Source organism: Marmota monax, unplaced genomic scaffold (genome assembly GCF_021218885.2).
Source record: "Marmota monax isolate L192 unplaced genomic scaffold, Marmota_monax_Labrador192_F-V1.1 WCK01_AAM20220418_F8-fsc00197, whole genome shotgun sequence".
Lineage (NCBI taxonomy): Eukaryota > Metazoa > Chordata > Mammalia > Rodentia > Sciuridae > Marmota > Marmota monax.
The window spans coordinates 67,814-85,999 of record NW_026694815.1 but is presented as its reverse complement, the minus strand read 5'-3'; the positions used below and the strand labels follow the sequence as shown (position 1 = coordinate 85,999).

Below are 18,186 nucleotides of genomic sequence, written 5' to 3'. Positions count from 1 at the left end.
TTGAACCAACCTTGTGCCTGGAATGAACCCCTTTTGATCATGGTGCACTATTTTTCAAATATATTTTTGTATGCGATTTGCAGAATTTTGTTGAGAATTTTTGTATTAATGTTTATCAGGAATATTAGTCTAAAATTTTCTTTCCTTGATGTGTCTCTGCCTGGTTTTGGTATCAGGATGATACTAGCGTCATAGAATGAGTTTGGAAGGGTTCCCTCCTTTTCTATTTCATGGAATAATTTGAGAAGTATTGACATTAGTTCTTCTTTGTAGATCTTGTAGAACTCAGCTGTGAATCCGTCTGGTCCCAGGCTTTTCTTGGTTGGTAGGCTGTTGATGGTGTCTTCTAGTTCCTTGCTGGAAATTGATCTGTTTACATTTTGTATGTTCTCTTAACAAAGTTTGGGTTGATCATATGCCTCTAGAAAATTTTCAGTGTCTGAGGTTTTCTATTTTACTGTTGTATAAATTTTCAAAATTGTTTCTAATTATCTTATGTATTTCAATAGTGTCTGTCATTATGTTTCCTTTTTCATCACAAATTTTATTTATTTGAGTTTTCTCTCTCCTTTTTTTTTTTCTTTAGGGTGGCTAAGTGTTTCTCGATTTTATTTATTTTTTTTACAGAACCAGATTTTTGTTTTGCCAACTTTTTGAATTGTTTCTTTTGTTTCAGTTTCATTGTTTTCTGCCCTGATTTTAATTATTTCCTGTTTTCTACTACATCTGGTGTTGTTTTGTTCCTCTTTTCCTAGGGCTTTGAGCTGTAATGTCAGGTCATTTATTTGTTGACTTCTTTCTCCTTTTAATGAATGAGCTTATTGCAGTGAACTTTCCCCTTGGCACTGCCTTCATAGTGTCCCATAGATTTTGATAAGTTGTTTTGGAGTTCTCACTTACCTCTAAGAATTTTATTTTTATCTCCTCCCTGATGCCTTCTGTTATCATCATTCAATAGCAGATTGTTTAGTCTCCATGTGTTGGAGTAGCTTCTATTTCTTATTTTATCATTACTTCTAATCATTCCAGTCTGGTCAGATAAAATTAATGCAGTGTAGTATCTCTATTTTTTTGTATTTGCTAAGACTTGCTTTGTCGCATAACATATGGTCTATTTTGGAGAAGGATCCATGTGCTGCTCAGAAGAAAGTGTGTTCGCGAATTGATGGATGGAATATTCTATATGTGTTTGTTAAGTCTAAATTATTGATTATATTATTGAATTCTATAATGTCTTTGTTTAGTTTTTGTTTGGAGGATCTCTCTAGTGGTGAGAGAGGTGTGTTAAATTCACCCAGTATTATTGTATTGTGGTCTATTTGGTTCCTCTGGTTGAGAAGGGTTTGTTCAATATACATAGATGCCCCATAGTTTGGGGCATAGATATTTATGATTGTTCTGTCTTGTTTATGTATGAATCCTTTAAGCAGTATGAAATGCCCTTATTTATCACTTTTCACTAGCTTTGGTTTGAAGTCCACTTTATCTGATATGAGGATGGAAACCTCTTCTTGTTTCCTGGTCCATGTGATGGTTTAGCATTCTTTTGCCTCACATATATAATGAGGAAACTTTTGATACACTAAATAATTACTTCTTTGAAAGGAATCAATATTTTCTTTAGCTGCTAGATTAATTATTTATATTAAATTGTGTCTTTCAGAATTGCAATAAGGATTTCTTTCTTTCTTTTCTTTTTCTTTTTTTTTTTTTTGTACCAGGGATTGAACACAGGGGCACTTAACCACTGAGGCACAACCCTTTTTATTTTGTATTTTGAAAGGTTCTTGCTAAGTTGCTTAGGGCCTTGCTAAGTTGCTTAGGGCCTCATTAAGTTTCTGAGGCTCCCTTTGAACTTGCGATCCTCCTGCCTCAGCCTCCCAAGCTGCTGGGATTACAGGTGTGTACTACCACACCCAGCTATAATAAGGAATTTTGTCCTTTGCTTCTTTATTTTCATTTGCTTCTAATGCAATTATGTGTAATTTCTATGTTAATTTTTCACTCATGTTTCTTCATCCTAATTGACTCTTATCATTCGACTATATAACAACAGAGAATCACTAAATATGAGAAAGGGGGTTGATAAATGGTGACAAAGTTCCTCAGATTTTCATCTAACAAAATGAGAGCTACAGATGCTGATGAAATTATGGTTGTTGAATGTGTACTTTCTGCTTCTCAGCTCAGTCTGCTGTCAGACCTAAGAGGTACTATCAGTTTAACATCTTTCTCATTTGCGGACAAAGGTCACAATATGTGACTTTTTTAGAAAAATAATCATGATCTCCAGTTTATAATTTTATCATTTTCATTTTTATCTTATTGAATACTGTCTAGATATAATTACATATATTTATGAGGCCCAAAGTAATATTATATATGTATATAATGTGGAATGGCAGAGTCAAGCCAATTAACAATATCTATTAATTCAAATACTTGTTTCTCCCATCATACTGACTTTCACCATTATCATCCTATTCTACTGCATCTCTCAGCCTCTGGTTACCACAAAGGAATATTATTCAGCCTTCAAAAAGAAGAAAATCCTGTCATTTGCAACAACACAGGGGACATTATGTGACATGAAATAAGCCAGGCCCATAAATGCAAAGGCCCTCTGTTTCTTTTAAGGGTCTTCATGCTTTTCTAGTGGATTTATATGTGTTGACATCAATGTTAACATCACTTAACTTTCATTCTGTCAGAGCTATTTCCTACATCTTACTGACTATTTAATATTGCTCTCACTTTTACATGTGGAACATTTTTCATTTTTAAATAGCTCTATTCTGTTATGTTTATATACTTATATTCCTAAAATGATACATTTGCAGTAAGGTGCATAAAGAAGGAATTTGGGGGTGTGTTTATGTGTGTATGTTGGGGAGGAGAGATGAAATTAATAGAAGTCACCAAGTCAGGCAAAGAATTATTCATACTACGTGATTCAAATTACCTAAAATTCTAAAAATAGGCAAAACATGGCTGTAATATTTAAAGATAAACACTTGGAAACAAAAGGAAAAGGAAAAATAGGAATGGTTAACATAGAATGTAGGAAGTGGTTTCCTTTGAGGGAAAGAGAGGTGGTAGTGACTGGGAGGGGGTCTGAAGGAGCCCTGTGAAATCCTTGGAATGTTCTGTTCCTTAGCTAACTAGCTGATTACCTGATGGAGTTTTGTGCTGATTTATGTAGCTGTGTGTACCTTGTGTACTTTGTATACTTCTCTTTTTGTATTGTATTTCTACAAAAGGTAATAAAATTATGATATCTAAATGAAAAACAAAAACAAAAAAATGAAACATTTTTCCTAAGTACAAATTAGAAAATGTCCTTCAAGTTTTTACTAGTTGTTATTTTAAATACAATTAGAGTTTTACATGTTACTTATATAATGTATATTCACCAAAATGAAGATTTTTTTTTCCTAAATAGAATAGCAATTAATGCATTACAGTGTATCCTGATCTCTCTCTCTCTCTCTCTCTCTCTCTCTCTCTCTCTCTCTCTGTGTGTGTGTGTGTGTCTCTCTCTCTCTCCACTTTATGATACCTTCTTTATTATATGTTAATTTAAATAAATACAGTGTTCTGTCTGTAAATTTGTCTGTCTGGGGGCCAGTACTATAATAATTAAATTATTTTAGCTATTAAATATAATTAAATACAAACAGCAATATTCTAATACTCTTCAGTATTTTTTATCTATTTAATTTTTCCCAACTCAAAGTATTTTAAATTGTACAGAGCTTTTTATGTGAATTAGTTTTGAAATTAACATAAAACTGTATATTCATATTAAAGCAATTAGTATTTTTCAGAATTTTCCACATATTCAGAACATCATTTCTCTGTCCCAATAAAAACATGAACTTGCCTCTGTAAATTGCATCTAGTTACCAGTTATTCTGTTTATGATTGATTGCCTATTTTTGTTTATATATATATATGTGACTATGTATGTACATTCATGTATTTGTAGATTTTGCTGCATTTGATGAAATCCTGTTTCTATGTTCCTTTCTAACCAAATATATTGTCATCATTTATCCAACGTAATGCACAATGAAGGTAAAAAAAGTGTATGCATCTTTGTAATTTTTTATGTCTTCAATTAGCATGTCCAAAGACATAAAATGATGATGCACACATAAAGCTTTAATGGGTACAATATTGTGGGAAAATAATTTATATGTATAAATCAGAAAATTCCAAATCCATTACCTCATGTATTCTAATCTGTGGAAAGCACATGATAAAAAATACAAGTTAGGATGTATCCATGAGAATCAATTTATTAAAAATATAATCTTTATGCTGAGCAATCCAAAATTCTTACCTCAGAACTTCTTTGAATTCTAGTTCTGTACCTGCCTTTGCCTCTCAGGCACCAAACTTCAGGATGTGGAAAATGGACAACATCATCGTCTTCTATCTGCTCCTCTTGAGTCTGCTCTACCTCAAAAATGCAAATTCTTTCTTGCAGCTACTCAAGCCAAAACACATGACATCAGTCTAGACCCTTTTATTCTCCTATACTCTACATTTAATCTAATAACATATTCTGTGTCAACTAGTTTTCTTCAACTGCCATACTCTGGCCTTACTCATTATGCTCTCACTGCTCTTATTGTAGTAACTTCTCAACTGCATCCCTGTTTCTGACTTGTCTCTTTGGGCTATTTGAACTCTGAAACCAGAGCAATTTGGTCCAAACACGAGGACTACCCTGGTGCAATTCTGCTTACAGCCTTCGAATGGCTTCCCAACTCACCAAGAGCAGAAGCCACTGAGTGACCATGGCCTGGAAGGCCTGCAGAATCTGTCCTTCTGGAATAGCTCTGATCTCTCTTAATTCCCTCCCTCCCAGTCAGTGTGGCCTCCTAGGGCTCCTTCAGGGGCCCAGGTACACGTTTCTCAGGAGTTGGTTATACCTTCTGTGGAGTGTTTTCTCTACTTTCCTACCAATTCCTCCCAGGATGATTCATTCCTTGACCAAGTCTTTGAGATTTTGATGCAAATATTTCCTCACTGAAATCTTCTTTGGCCACTTCAGTCTTAATGTGTGACCCAACTCCGACACTACTACTTTTTTCTATTGTATTTTCTATACCCTTAATTTACTCTGTAGCTAATGTCACATGATATTTTGTCATGCATATATTTTTTTCTTTTTGCCTTTTTAAGTAGGATATAAGTTCTCTGAGGGCAGGAATTTTTGCTTTTCTTTTCTGTTATATCCCATGGTACAAAACAATAATACTCAATACATGAAAGGCGCTCAGTAATTATTCATTGACATAAAGACTGCAACAAGGATCATATAGTTTTATATTAAGTGGAAAAACTGAATATGAAAATATATATATACACACAACATAATGCCCTCGGTGTTTTGAAGAAAACAGACTGGATAGAAAAATGTTCACGTTACAACAGATTTATTTGGATAGTATAGGTGAATTTAATTCTTCTTTTTATTTTCTTTTTATTTTTGTGTTTTTTCTGAATTTTCTGCAGTGAGTTGAACTACTTTTTATAATCAGAAAAATGTCACAACAACAAAACCCTCAAAAGAGTCTGCAATTATTTAAAAACACTGATTAAAACAAACAAAATAACCCTGACATTTGCTTGGCCTTTTTTAAATCATCTATCAATTCAGTTCTACAATCACCTGGTCTATTTCTTGTGGCAGATACTGTGGGAAATAAATGCAAGGAAGAAAAAGTCCCTCTTCTGCCTTCAAGACACCAGGCAATAGAGCAAGGGCACATTTCATCAGGGACAAGGGATCTTAATGCCAGTTATGATAGAGGGTTTGAGCAGGTGTCAGAGGATTAGTGAGCAATTGAGACAGAGATCATTCCTCTTGTTTAAAAAATTTTCCAAAAAAGGGTCCAACCTAATTAAATACATTTTTTAAATAAATAACAGCATGTGTTTGATGGATCACACTGAAAAATCACATTTAAAAGCCCTGAAATTATAGGCAAAAGTGGTGTCAGCACATAGGCATAACAAATAGGTAGGAAATATACTACTTTAACTGGAACCATATGGGCATTAATTAATTCCCAAACACCTATTGTAAATCAAACACTATGCTGGTGCCAAGGATACAACAGAGGGTGAAAGTCAGTCATTTTCTCCAGGGGAATAATGATTTGAAACAAATCAGCACATGAACATATTAAGTAGATTGTGGGATGTGTTACAAAGGAGATATATTTAGAAAGATGTATAGTTACGAAAGGCAATGGGAAAAACAATCCACTTGGGATGGGGTTTTTAGTGACGGATATGGGTAAGGATTTCCAGAGAAGGTGACATTTGAATGGAGAAAGAAAATACAACTAGGAATTTACTAACACAAGGGAGATGTCATGACAAGGGATGGGGATTCTGTAGACTCACTCTCAGGAAAGAAGGATCATGCAGAAGGCACAATGGAGAGAGAAAGCCTCTGTGAATTTAGTATTGTGGAAACAAAGAGAACTGGAGGGTTGATAAGAGGAAGGACATGTAGGAAGTAAGTGAACTCCAAGTATTTATATTTTTGAATATATATATATATATATATATATATATATATATATATATAAGATTTCCTTATCACATATGTATATATATATTTTTGCAAGTAAAGCAACCTTCATAAACCATGAATGTGGTTATATTTCTAATCTTGACTTAGGTTTACTTTGTGAGGGGCTTAAATATAATGTAGTTATTGCCATCCATCCACCCACCAAGGAAATTGCATAAGAATAAAACCCCTATTTATTTATAGCCTGTTATTCAAATAAATAGCTCATTTATCATACACTAATATTGAAATAGCTATTTGTGAATTTATTAACAGAGATTATGTGACATTAGCCCTTAACTTGATACCTTTCTAAACCTTGCAAAATACTCAGCCCACTAAGGTGAATCACAAACATGACAGGTGGGGAAAGCACTTTGACATTAAGGAAGGGGTGTGCATTCATATATGCAGGGCTTTGCACACTAAAGAAGACATTTATATTTAGAATTAATCAGACTTAGAGAAACAGTGATTGTTTATGCAACCTGATGCTTCAAATTACTCTTTTCATAGTCTTTGAAATCAATCTGTCAAATGATCAAGAGTAATTAGTTTATGCTAAACTCCCCATATGAAATTTAAGGATGGCAAAACAAATGATTGGCTACAGTACAATTCAGTTTCTTATTACTTGACTGCTAATCTATAAATATATTGCAAGGAGATAATGGCACTGGCATAAGCAGAAACCAAGACCAGGACACCAGCAAGGATAGCTATGAGGCATATGTCTGGGTTCCTGGCCAGGTCAAATCTCTGACTTTGTTTAGTGGTAGTAGAAGTCTAGAAAAAACACCCAGGTCAAATGTGAGAAGACAGAGGGCTGTTAAACTAACAATTAAACCTGTATTGGTTACCCTACACAAAAGATGAAAGGCTAAAATATGAAATGCAGAACATTATTTCATCTTGGACAAGTGTACTGTGCTCCAGGCCTGTGTAATTATGAAATTATGAATTAGTTTCCTGTTCTTCTATACCTTTTTTCTTCTTTTTTTAGCAATGAAATTTATTTTATAAACTAAATATTATGTGCATTTAATTCATGATATTGCCTATGGTTAAAGCATTAAAAGATATGGCCATAGAGTCCTGTTTTCTCTGTAGCCACCTCTCTCACAGTGGCCCCAGACACCTTTTGGTAACCCAGCATTCCAGGTAACACATCTGAGAAGCACAAGAGTGGTTCCCATTTGTGTTCTGTGGTTTATAAGTAAGTCACTGCCGGGGCAAGGAGGTTCATAGTGTTCCTTCTTTTTAAATGAGATAGTTTTAAAATACAGTTTAAAATGATAAGGAGTTGACCTCTCAAATAGGGAAAGAGAGAACAGGATAAGAGATCAGATAAGCATGTATCTTCTTCCAAAAATAGTATATACAATTTTTCCCAAACAATTTTAGGATTGTTTTATAATCCTATTCATTTGGAATTAAATATCATGACAGAAAGTTAACTACAATCAATATAATAAGAAACATTAAAAATTAAAAAGCAACAATTGTGTGCACTTGACACCAAACCGTAGTTGGGAATCTTCTGGAGTAAAGAATTTATAAGGTAGTTCATTTCTCTCCTTCCTCTTATATGTAATTTGAATCAAATGTATGAAAATGTATGAAATATGATATGTCAAGAGCTATGTAATGTTTTGAACAACTAATAATAATAAAAAAGAATTTATAAAGTGAATCTGACTCCAGATGTTGCTCATATTGCTGTGGCTAAGGCAAGTAGGGAGCATAAAAAGCCAAGACAGATGAGAACTGGAGATATAAAATAGGGTGGGCGAATGCAGGTATGGGGAGGAGCTGTATTGCTATCAGGAATGAAGTTGACCCAATCAAACAGGTGGGGTTTAGAAAAAAAGACAAGTGTAGAGTGGCAGCACTCAGGAGTGGCAGGAGTCCATCTGAATGATTCATTAATTGGGTCTGAGAATCTAACCAGTGTGCATGAAAGAGGCTAATCTTTATTTTATTTATTTATTTATTTATTTATTTATTTATTTATTTATTTAGTTTGCACAGCAATGATAAATGTATTGGTATTAAGTTCATTCTAATACATAGAAGGAAATATAGGAAAGAATTTTGTATTAACCATGGATACAACTGTTATGGTAAGGAACAAAATATAAAACATATGTCTTTATATATTTAAATACATAAGATTTGAAGCCAGTGGTGAATACTGTGATTTGCTACTCAAATGTCCCTTCAAGGAAGGACATATTTCTCCAGCTTCTGGAAATGTTAGGAGCAGGCAGCCTCTCAATGTAAGATCCTTCAGGTATCACTGCCTCAGCTAGAGAAAGCCACCAAGACCTCTCATACAATGACAGAGACTGAGGCAAAGCCTCATCCACTTGGCTAGGAGTCACTTCAGTGGTCTAATGGGCCATTGGAAACTATACAGTTTCTCCTAAGGTTGGCTGATGCTTGATGTAGGTGGCTCACAGCTGGACTTCTTTGTTCAAAACTACTTTTCCTCCAGTCCCTTCCATTGGATATCCTTACTAAATATCATATCCATTAAGTTCTTTCTGCTTTCAGGAGAATTCAACCAGTATTGGAGGCATGAAGGAGAAATGGAGTACACCTGGGAATAGGAACAAAGAAGAAAATAAGTGAAACCTATTTAAATTAAATGCAACTTAGAGGCTCCATCTAATAATTCATACCATGTGACTTAATGATTATTATTAGTTAATTTGAAGACCTTGCTCTAGTTTGAATGCTAAATGTCCCCTCAGAGATCCATGTGTTAGAAGCATATCTCCTAAGGTGATCATATTGGGAGTAGCTGTGGACTTTTGCAAGGGTTATGAGATGACCTTAAGTATTGGGGCATGCCCTTGAATGGAATTGTTAGGCTCTGGTGTCCTCCTTTCCCTTACTGTGCTTCCTGGCTCATGAGGTGAGCAGTTTGTTTTACCACACATTTTCACCACCATATGCTGCTTTGTCATAGGCCCAAAATTGTGAAGCAACTCGATGTTGGACTGGAGCTTCCAAAATTATGAGCCAAAATAGACCCTTTTTCTTTATAAGCTAATTATCTTAGCTATTTAATTACAGTAACAGTAAGCTGAGTAACACCATAAGAGAAAGTAGTTGTTATTAGGATTAGTATTAACCAACTTGCACATAATAATATCATAAAAGTTGTATTTTCTTTTAGGTTTTCTCATGTAAAATAAGTTGTGATATTGTTATTTTTATTAAATATAATAATAAAAGTTAGGTTATAATACTTAAGAAATATGCCAAGGTCACATAGTTAATAAATAACCAAACTTGATCTAAGACTTATAGACTTTAAATTTTGTGTTTTTACTACATCATCTATAAGATATTTCCATACTGGTAAGCAGGACATGAATAGCATAAAAGGGAGTTAAAGTTTGAATCCAATGCAGGTTTGGTAATATATATCAATACAGTTACATACTTAAGTATGAATCTAACTGAAGTAAGGACATCTCATGTGTATAATATGCTGGACTCTTTGGGAACCCATGAAAGCACCTAACTGGAAAGTCAGTTTTCATGTGAGTGCTACCTATGAAACAACCAGAAACTGCTTAAGCAGTGAGCTTGCGTGCATGTGCATGCGTGCACACGCGCACACACATGCACACACACCTCCTTGCACTAACATGGCACCTGCCAGTCAGTATATGATATTTAAGATGATATTTAAGAAACTTGTAGACCCTATCAATGGATTGAATCAGGAAAGCCTTTGTGGAGGATTGTGTCAGATTTAAAATATGAAAGAGCTTGACTAAGTATGTATATTTTGGTACAAATTTCATTGTGTACCATTTTCTAATTCTGTCATTAGTATTTAAGGAAGGGGATCTCTTTTAGCCTGGACAGCTTTAATTTCTTAACTACAAGTTTGAGCAGTTCAAAACCCAGCCTATCACCTTTATAGAGAGATGTAAATCCACTGTAAGAATCCATGGACCTTCCATAGTACTGCTTCCACTAATATATGGCCATGAGCTCTGAAGCTATCTCTTGAAACTGTTTTCCCTCTTGCTGACGAAGAAGCCACCCTCTTTTCTCATTACTCCTGTTTTCTCTGTGAGCTGGGTGATTTGTTTCCTTGCCTTTGCCATTCTTTATTTAGTGCTTGCCTCTTAGACAACATGGAAATCATTCTCATTAGCAACTTCGTTTGCTCTGTTCCTCTTATAGATTTTAACATCGCTGTCCTGAAATCATTCCATATGCATACATTTCTTAAGTCAACAGTATCCTTAACACTGCTGCACCCTTTTGGAGAATATTAACTCTCAACATCAACCTACCTCATCCCATTTCCATCCTACCAGACATGAGAGAATGCAGGCCAAGGGCAAGGTATACCAGAACTTCTGTGCTACTTATTTTCCCCCTCTGGGTCATAGAACATATGTACTTTTCTTTTTTTCCCAAATGACTATCTTCTTTTTTTTTTTTGGTCACAGTTGTTAATTATATTTTAACTTGAATAATATATCCCACAAAATGTGGGGAAATTATAGACAGCATTTGTCTAAACCCTGGCAGGTTCTTAAAATAGGCAACTTTTAGAAAAGATTCTGAATGGTAAGCATAGATTATGTCTTCTAATGGTAGCATTAAGAAAAAGAGAAGACTAGCTGTAGCTTTCAAGTGGAAATGTGTGTCTACCCTGTAAGTGCTTTAAAGTTTGTCCTGATTTACTCTCACTTGAAGAGGGGACTGCCCTTGGGCTGCAGCTCTTCTGCTAAGGGCATGGAGCACCCAAGTCATTTACTTGGGAAGAAAGAGCATCCTCACACTTGTTCTCAGAGATTTTGACAAAAGAATATTCAGTATCATTTCCAATTCAGTGAAAACCCACAATTCCATATTTACATTGGAAAAAAATGTACAAGAATAATAAAAACAGAAATAGAGATGAAAATTCATTGGAACCATTGCACGTTACCAAAATTTGGATCTTCCTTATTATTTCTTCCATATGATTTGATCTATTTGACTTTTGGAAAAAATGAATGCTGTGGAAGGTTTAATTGTGAAATCAATTGGATCTTATCTTAAAACTCCTATGGGTAAGTAAAAGAGAATATATACATCTGAGAAACATGGAAAAATATAATTTCTTGTATCATTAAAATCTTAACACCACCATGTGCAATGGCTCATGCCTGGAATTCCTATGGCTTGAGAAACTGAGGCAGGAGGATTACATGTTCAAGATCAGCCTCAACAACTTTGTGAGGCCCTGCCTCAAAATGAAAACAAAGCAAAACAAGTAAAAATGATTGGGGACACAGCTCAGTAATAAAGCACCCTGGGCTCAATGCCCAGTACAAAAAATAATAATAAATAAAAAAATTTTAAAAATCTAAACACTATTATTTTAAAAAAAGATTAAGCATACATAATAAATGAAAGAAATATATTCGGGTAAGCAATATTTGATCGAATACAAAACAAATGTCTGCCTGGAAATAAAGTCAAAGCAATAATCACAACTTAGAGGCAATGAGATTTTTAGTAAGATAAATAAGTGCTTAGACCATAGTAACAAATTATATAATAAACTTTAGATACTGAAATGCAATTATTCTATTATTAAAAATAATTTTTGCAGTGATATAACACATGGATTAGTATAAGTCTTTATCCTAAACAAATAGAAACAGATAATTTAAGGCTTGTGGACTTGGTGTTTAAACTGCCCATTATTGATCTCAGGAACCTCAGTGGAGCCTCTCAGTGTTCTGTGCTTGGTCCATATTCTATTGCAGGGCAGGGTTTCATGGTTAGGGAAGCCTGAAGAACAGTAGAAGCTAATGAATGTTATCTGTTGGTTCTTACTTGCCCACTGGTGTATATAGTTGTTTTCTAATTCTTGGTATTTTCTCTTGTCTCTCTCTTTCAATTCTGTTTCAACCAGCTATTTTTAAACAAATAAAAGCTCCTCGATATTTGTGTCAATAAATTTACTATACTATTATATCATTCTCTTAAAAATTATTTTAAGTGTCCAGTACTAATATTACATTGGTATGTAGCTTTGTTCATGTATATTTCATGTGGTATAACATTCACCCATTTAAAGTGTACAGTTGACTAGGTCTTAGTATATTCACAGAACTGAATTAACATCACTGTCACTTAATGTATTTTCATTCTCCACAGATTTGCCTATTCTGAACATGGATTTGTGCAATATGTGGCCTTTCAGGACTGCTTTCTCTCACTTAGAATAATGTTTTTCTAGGTTCATCCATGTTGTAGCACATATCAGTGCTACACCTATTTTTATGCTTTTATATATTGATATAGTCAATTTATTTTTTATTTTTCTCTTATTCTTTAAGTGTGATTTCTAAAAAATGTTGCTAAACTTAATGCAGATTTATTTGTGATTTTTGTAGGAGTTATGTAGTTTTCAATTTTGCAATTAAATCTGGGATCCATGTTAAATTTTTTTTGTTTTGTTTTGTTTTTTGTTTTTTTAAAGTCTTTTTTTTAGAGAGAGAGAGAATTTTTTAATGTTTATTTTTCAGTTTTTGGTGGACATAACATCTTTATTTTATTTTTATATGGTGCTGAGGATCGAACCCAGCACCCCGTGCATGCCAGGCGAGCACACTACTTCTTGAGCCACATCCCCAGCCCCAGCTGCTGTTTTTATAGTTTTGATTTTGTGTTTTGTAGGATGTGAGATAAAGCTTCAGATTTATTTTAGTACTTGTGGATATACACTTAACATTTCTTGAAAGACAATACTTTCCTTATTGAACTGTCCTTATTGAACCTATGTTCAAATTATTTGACCCTAAATTTAGGATTGATTTCTAGATTATTTGTTCTAGTCTATTGATCTCTTTCTGTATTCTAATGTTAGTATCACAGTGTCTTGGTTACTAAAGTTTTGCACTGGGGTTTGAAATAGAGAAATATAGATTTTTATAGTTTTCCAACTTTCTTCTTCTTCAAGAAAATTTTAGCTACTTTGTGTATTCCTAAGTGCATTTTTATAAATTAATTCATAAAATATAAATTTTTATAAATTCAGTTGATAAATTTCTGCCTAAAAAAAGAAGAAGAAGCTGGGATATTCAAAGTGAGTGTGTTGAGTCTATAAATCAATTTGTTTAAGGAGTACTTCTATCTTAACAATTTTAAGTTCTATGCTCCATGGCTGTGTATGTATTTCTAAAAATTAGCATCTTTTAAATTTTATTTCAACAATATTTTGTTGTTTTCAACAAAATGTGTATAAATGTATTCAAGATCATTTAAGTATAAATTATATTGAAAACTATTATTTTAAAAAGTATAATGTTGCTAGGTGTGGTAGCTCATGCTTATAATCCCAGTGGCTCAGGAGGCTGAGCTAGGAAGAACGCGAGTTCAAAGCCAGATTCAGCAAAAGCAAAATGCTAAGTCAGTGAGACCCTGTCTCTAAATAAAATACAAAATAGGGCTAGGGATGTGACTCAGTGGTCAAGTGTCCCTGAGTTCAATCCCTAGTACCTCCCCTGCCAAAAAAGTATAATGTTGTTTATCATTGTCTTGAATGCCAAAAAAGTATGTTGTTTATCATTGTCTTAACTTCTTTTGTAAATTCATTCTTGTGTATTTTATTTTTTTTTTCATTTTTATTATTAAAGTAATTTTTTTATGAATTTAATTTTTGGCTTGTTCATTGTTAATGTAATGTGTAGAAAGTTTGATGTTTTTATGAAAAGCAGACTTTTTATTTTTATTTTCTATACCATTTGCCCATGTTTTATTTCATTTATGTCTAGTCTAATCTTTGTTACTTTCTTGATTCTACTTGTTTTAAGTTTGCTATGCTGTTCTTTTTATAGTTTTTTATGTTAGGTGATTTGAGATTTTCCTATTTTTTCTTTTTCTTTTTGGTACTGGGGATTGAACACAAGGGCAATTTGTCACTGAGTTATATCCCCAGCCCTTTTTATTTTTTCATTTTCGGACAGGGTCTGGCTAAGTTGCTTAGGGCCTCGCTAAATTGCTGAAGCTGACCTAGAAATTGCAATCCTCCTGTCTCAGTTTTCTGAGTTGCTGGGATTATAGGCGTGCACCACCGTGCCTGGCCAGATTTTTCTTCTTTCTTAAAATTGACATTTATAGCGATCATTTTTCTACTTGTACACTTTATCTATATCCCATAAGTTTTGTAATACTTGTTTTTGTTTATCTTGAAGTATTTCCTATTTCCCTGTTTTTTGTTTTTTTTTGACTCATTGTTTACTTAGTAAAGTGTTGTTTAATTCCTACATATTTCTGAACTTCCTAAGGAATTCAAAGTTTGGGCATAGTATCAAGTGTTCTCTTGGGATGGTGGTTTTAAAATCAGAGATAGTCAGTTCTCTCCATTGTCTGCAGTTCTGCCACATTTGGTTACCACACTGGCAAAGCAGGGGAATGAGAAAATTTGACATATTATTTTTTTTAATTTGTTCTATGACTTGTGTTAGTTATAAGAGGTCTGAAATTCTTCATGTTAGCTCATTAGTCTATATTTCTGTTGTTTGAGAAAATTCGAGAATTTATCACTACTCTACTCTTCTTCAAGTCAATTCCCCCAAATATCTTTTTGTTTTAGATAGTAAGAATTTTTATTGTTGCCAAGCATGATGGCACATGCCTGTAATCCCAGTGGCTCGGGAGGCTGAAACAGGAGGATCATGAGTTCAAAGCCAGCCTCAGCAAAAGCAAGGTGCTCAGCAACTCAGTGAGACCCTATCTCTAAATAAAATACAAAATAGGGCTGAGGATGAGGGTCAATAGGCACGTGCCCCTGAGTTCAATCCCTGGTACACCCCCCTGCAAAAAATTAAGGATTTTTATTGTGGTTAAAAAACAAGAGATCATTTCAGAAGATACAAATAAATTATTTTTGCTGACAATTTTAGACTCCAAGGATTCTCTATGAGAATTATTTATAAAGAAAATACAACCCAAAACAAACAGTAAGTATCTGACACAGTGTTCAAGACAATGAACATGTATGCAGTGAGGAAAAATTAAAAGACAGTTTATTTATTTGCCTCAATAAGAAATATGTTTCATAAAAGAACGAGGATCATCTTTTGGTGAAAAATACTTTCATTATAGAAAAATTTGAGTTTTTCCATCATTCATCCAAAAATTTTCAGAGTCTGAGCTGGATAAAGAAATCAAAATAAGGTGACATTGGGCTGGGGTTGTGGCTCTTAGGCAGAGTGCTTGCCTAGCATGTGTGAGGCAATGGGTTCAATCCTCAGCACCACATAAAAATAAAATAAAGATATTGTGTCCACCTATAACTAATAAATAAATATTAAAAAATAAGGTGACATTTATTTCACATGAACCTCAAGTCTATAATCTAACTGTACTTACCATTTTCTTCACTGTAAAATTTTAACATCCAGGGGCTTGGGATGTAGCTCAGTAGTAGAGCACTTGTCTACACGCCCAAGGCCTTAGTTTCAATCCCCAGCACCCCTTTCCCCCCCAAAAAAAAAGTAAAATGAAACTTAACATCCATTTATCAATATGCAAGACTAGTGTTTTTTTATATGACATGTGAAAACAAGCATCCCTCTTACAGCAGTGACCCAAGAGATACCAAGAGGTATGAAAAACTGGCTATAGGACAAGGTCATCCCCATCACATTGACCCTAAAACAAGGAGAATCCAGTTTCAGTCTAGAAATAGTTAATAACCAAGTTTAACTCTTAACTGTATGTAGACCTCAAACAAGTCTTAAGTTCTCCTAACAGAGTTGGAACACAGGACCAGCAAGGTCAAGAAGGTCAAAGGCACCCAAACATGTCTATGCCATGTACCTCTATGCCATGATGGATCACTGGTTACACTGATGTTGGTAATAAGAATCAAGAAGCCTAGGTTTGGGAATAGCATAAACATTATTACCTAGTTAAACAGTGATCAAATTTCTGGTCTAGGGCAAATGATACAAAAATAGGTAATAAATTTCCCCAAACATAACTGCTGAGATTTTCCAATCTGACTTTAAAAGAGTACGAAAGGATTTCTTCCATATCACAAGGACAAGTTTTATACCAATGTTTCTCAGAATCAATAATATCTCCAGCTCTAGCCTCAGTTTAACAGATTTTATTAAATATATCATTGCTATGTCAGAGCCAAAGTAAAAGCAGAGTGAGAGGCAAGAAACCCCCCATCCAGAATCACTGGTATAAATATCACTCTAGAAGACAGTGAGTATGAGCACATTCAAGTCACAGGGATGGATCTGTGGCAGTTACTTTTTACCTTCTATCACTGGGACATACATCTTGGGTGACTTGAAGGTTGGGTGACTTTAAGGTAGGTGTGTGTTTAGCCATCTTGGTGGTGTGGGCACAGATCAGCTCCATGAGAGATGCACTCCTTCATGAGTCTAATTGGCTAAACCTCCAGAATCAGATTTGTGAAAGGGTCTTGGTCCAAAAGTGTTCCATTTGTTGATGAGAATCTGTCCTTATCCCTACTTCCAGGGTCCATGGTGCTAGAATTTGGGTCGGGTAAGGCTGCAGAGGACCCAGAATTAAACCATCCCCTAGGCCTTTGCTTAAGAGAACACTGAGGCGTGCTACTTGGGGTGGACTAGGCTGATGCAGGCTGCTTTCTTCTTTTGTTATCTCTGCACTCTGAAGCTTTAGTTTGTGGGATGCTTCTGCCACTCAGAGTTGCTTGGCCTCTTCAGCGGTGGGCCCTTGCGGGTTGTTACATAGCCAGTTTCTCTCAGCCCTGTCGCTCAAAATGCTGAATGTTTTCCTGGGTCTGTTTTGTGATCAGAGTATTCATGATGACATGAATAGATTTAACCTTCACCAGTGTAGTCAGTGACCCTTGATAGGGTCACAGCATTTGGGGATGTTCTCTCCTTCCTCTTCCTTGTCAATGTGCTAATACTTGTGCTCTGGAATCACTGGCTTCCAGGAGATGCTGCCCATATCTGATGGGGCTGGCATCATGGGCATAGCAGCACATACTGCCCATGGGACAGAGACATCTTGCTGAGAGACCCAGGAGTTTCAAGAGCAGGCACTTCTGGTATTCTTGAAGCCATCAAAAGACTGGGATTTAGGTCATTTTCTATCTATAATTTGGACTTGAGTCCCTACCACCACAGTGAAATGATTTCACAACTTTGCTGACAGACAGGTGTTAATGAGGAACACTGTCCAACTGCTGCAAATTAGCAAAGCTTTCCAGGAACAGTCCATCCAGAAATTCTGTTTTTCTATTTCCTCTAAAATACCTGCAGCCCAAATTCTGGCACTAAAGAGACCCTGAAGACCAACATCTCCAGAGAGGCTGTGGCACAGCCCAGAGCCAAGCCATCCTGAGAGCAGTGGTAACATTGACTCTCCACCCCCCATTACAGAGCACAAAACAACTCCTTTACTCTTTACAAAGAGCTTTGTGTTAGAGTAATGTCATTCCTATTTTTCAAAAAACTGAATTAAAGCCCAGATATGAAATGGTTCACTCAATATTATGCTGCTTGCTTATTACATAGCAAGAAATTTACCTGTCTTTTTTTTCTATATTT

General features: G+C 34.8%; 1 pseudogene; it reads right to left on the bottom strand.

The window, feature by feature from the left end:
- Nucleotides 1-16,861: 16,861 nt before the first annotated feature.
- Nucleotides 16,862-17,762, bottom strand: LOC124080100 (putative monooxygenase p33MONOX; annotated as a pseudogene).
- Between the last annotated feature and the right edge of the window lie 424 nt (nucleotides 17,763-18,186).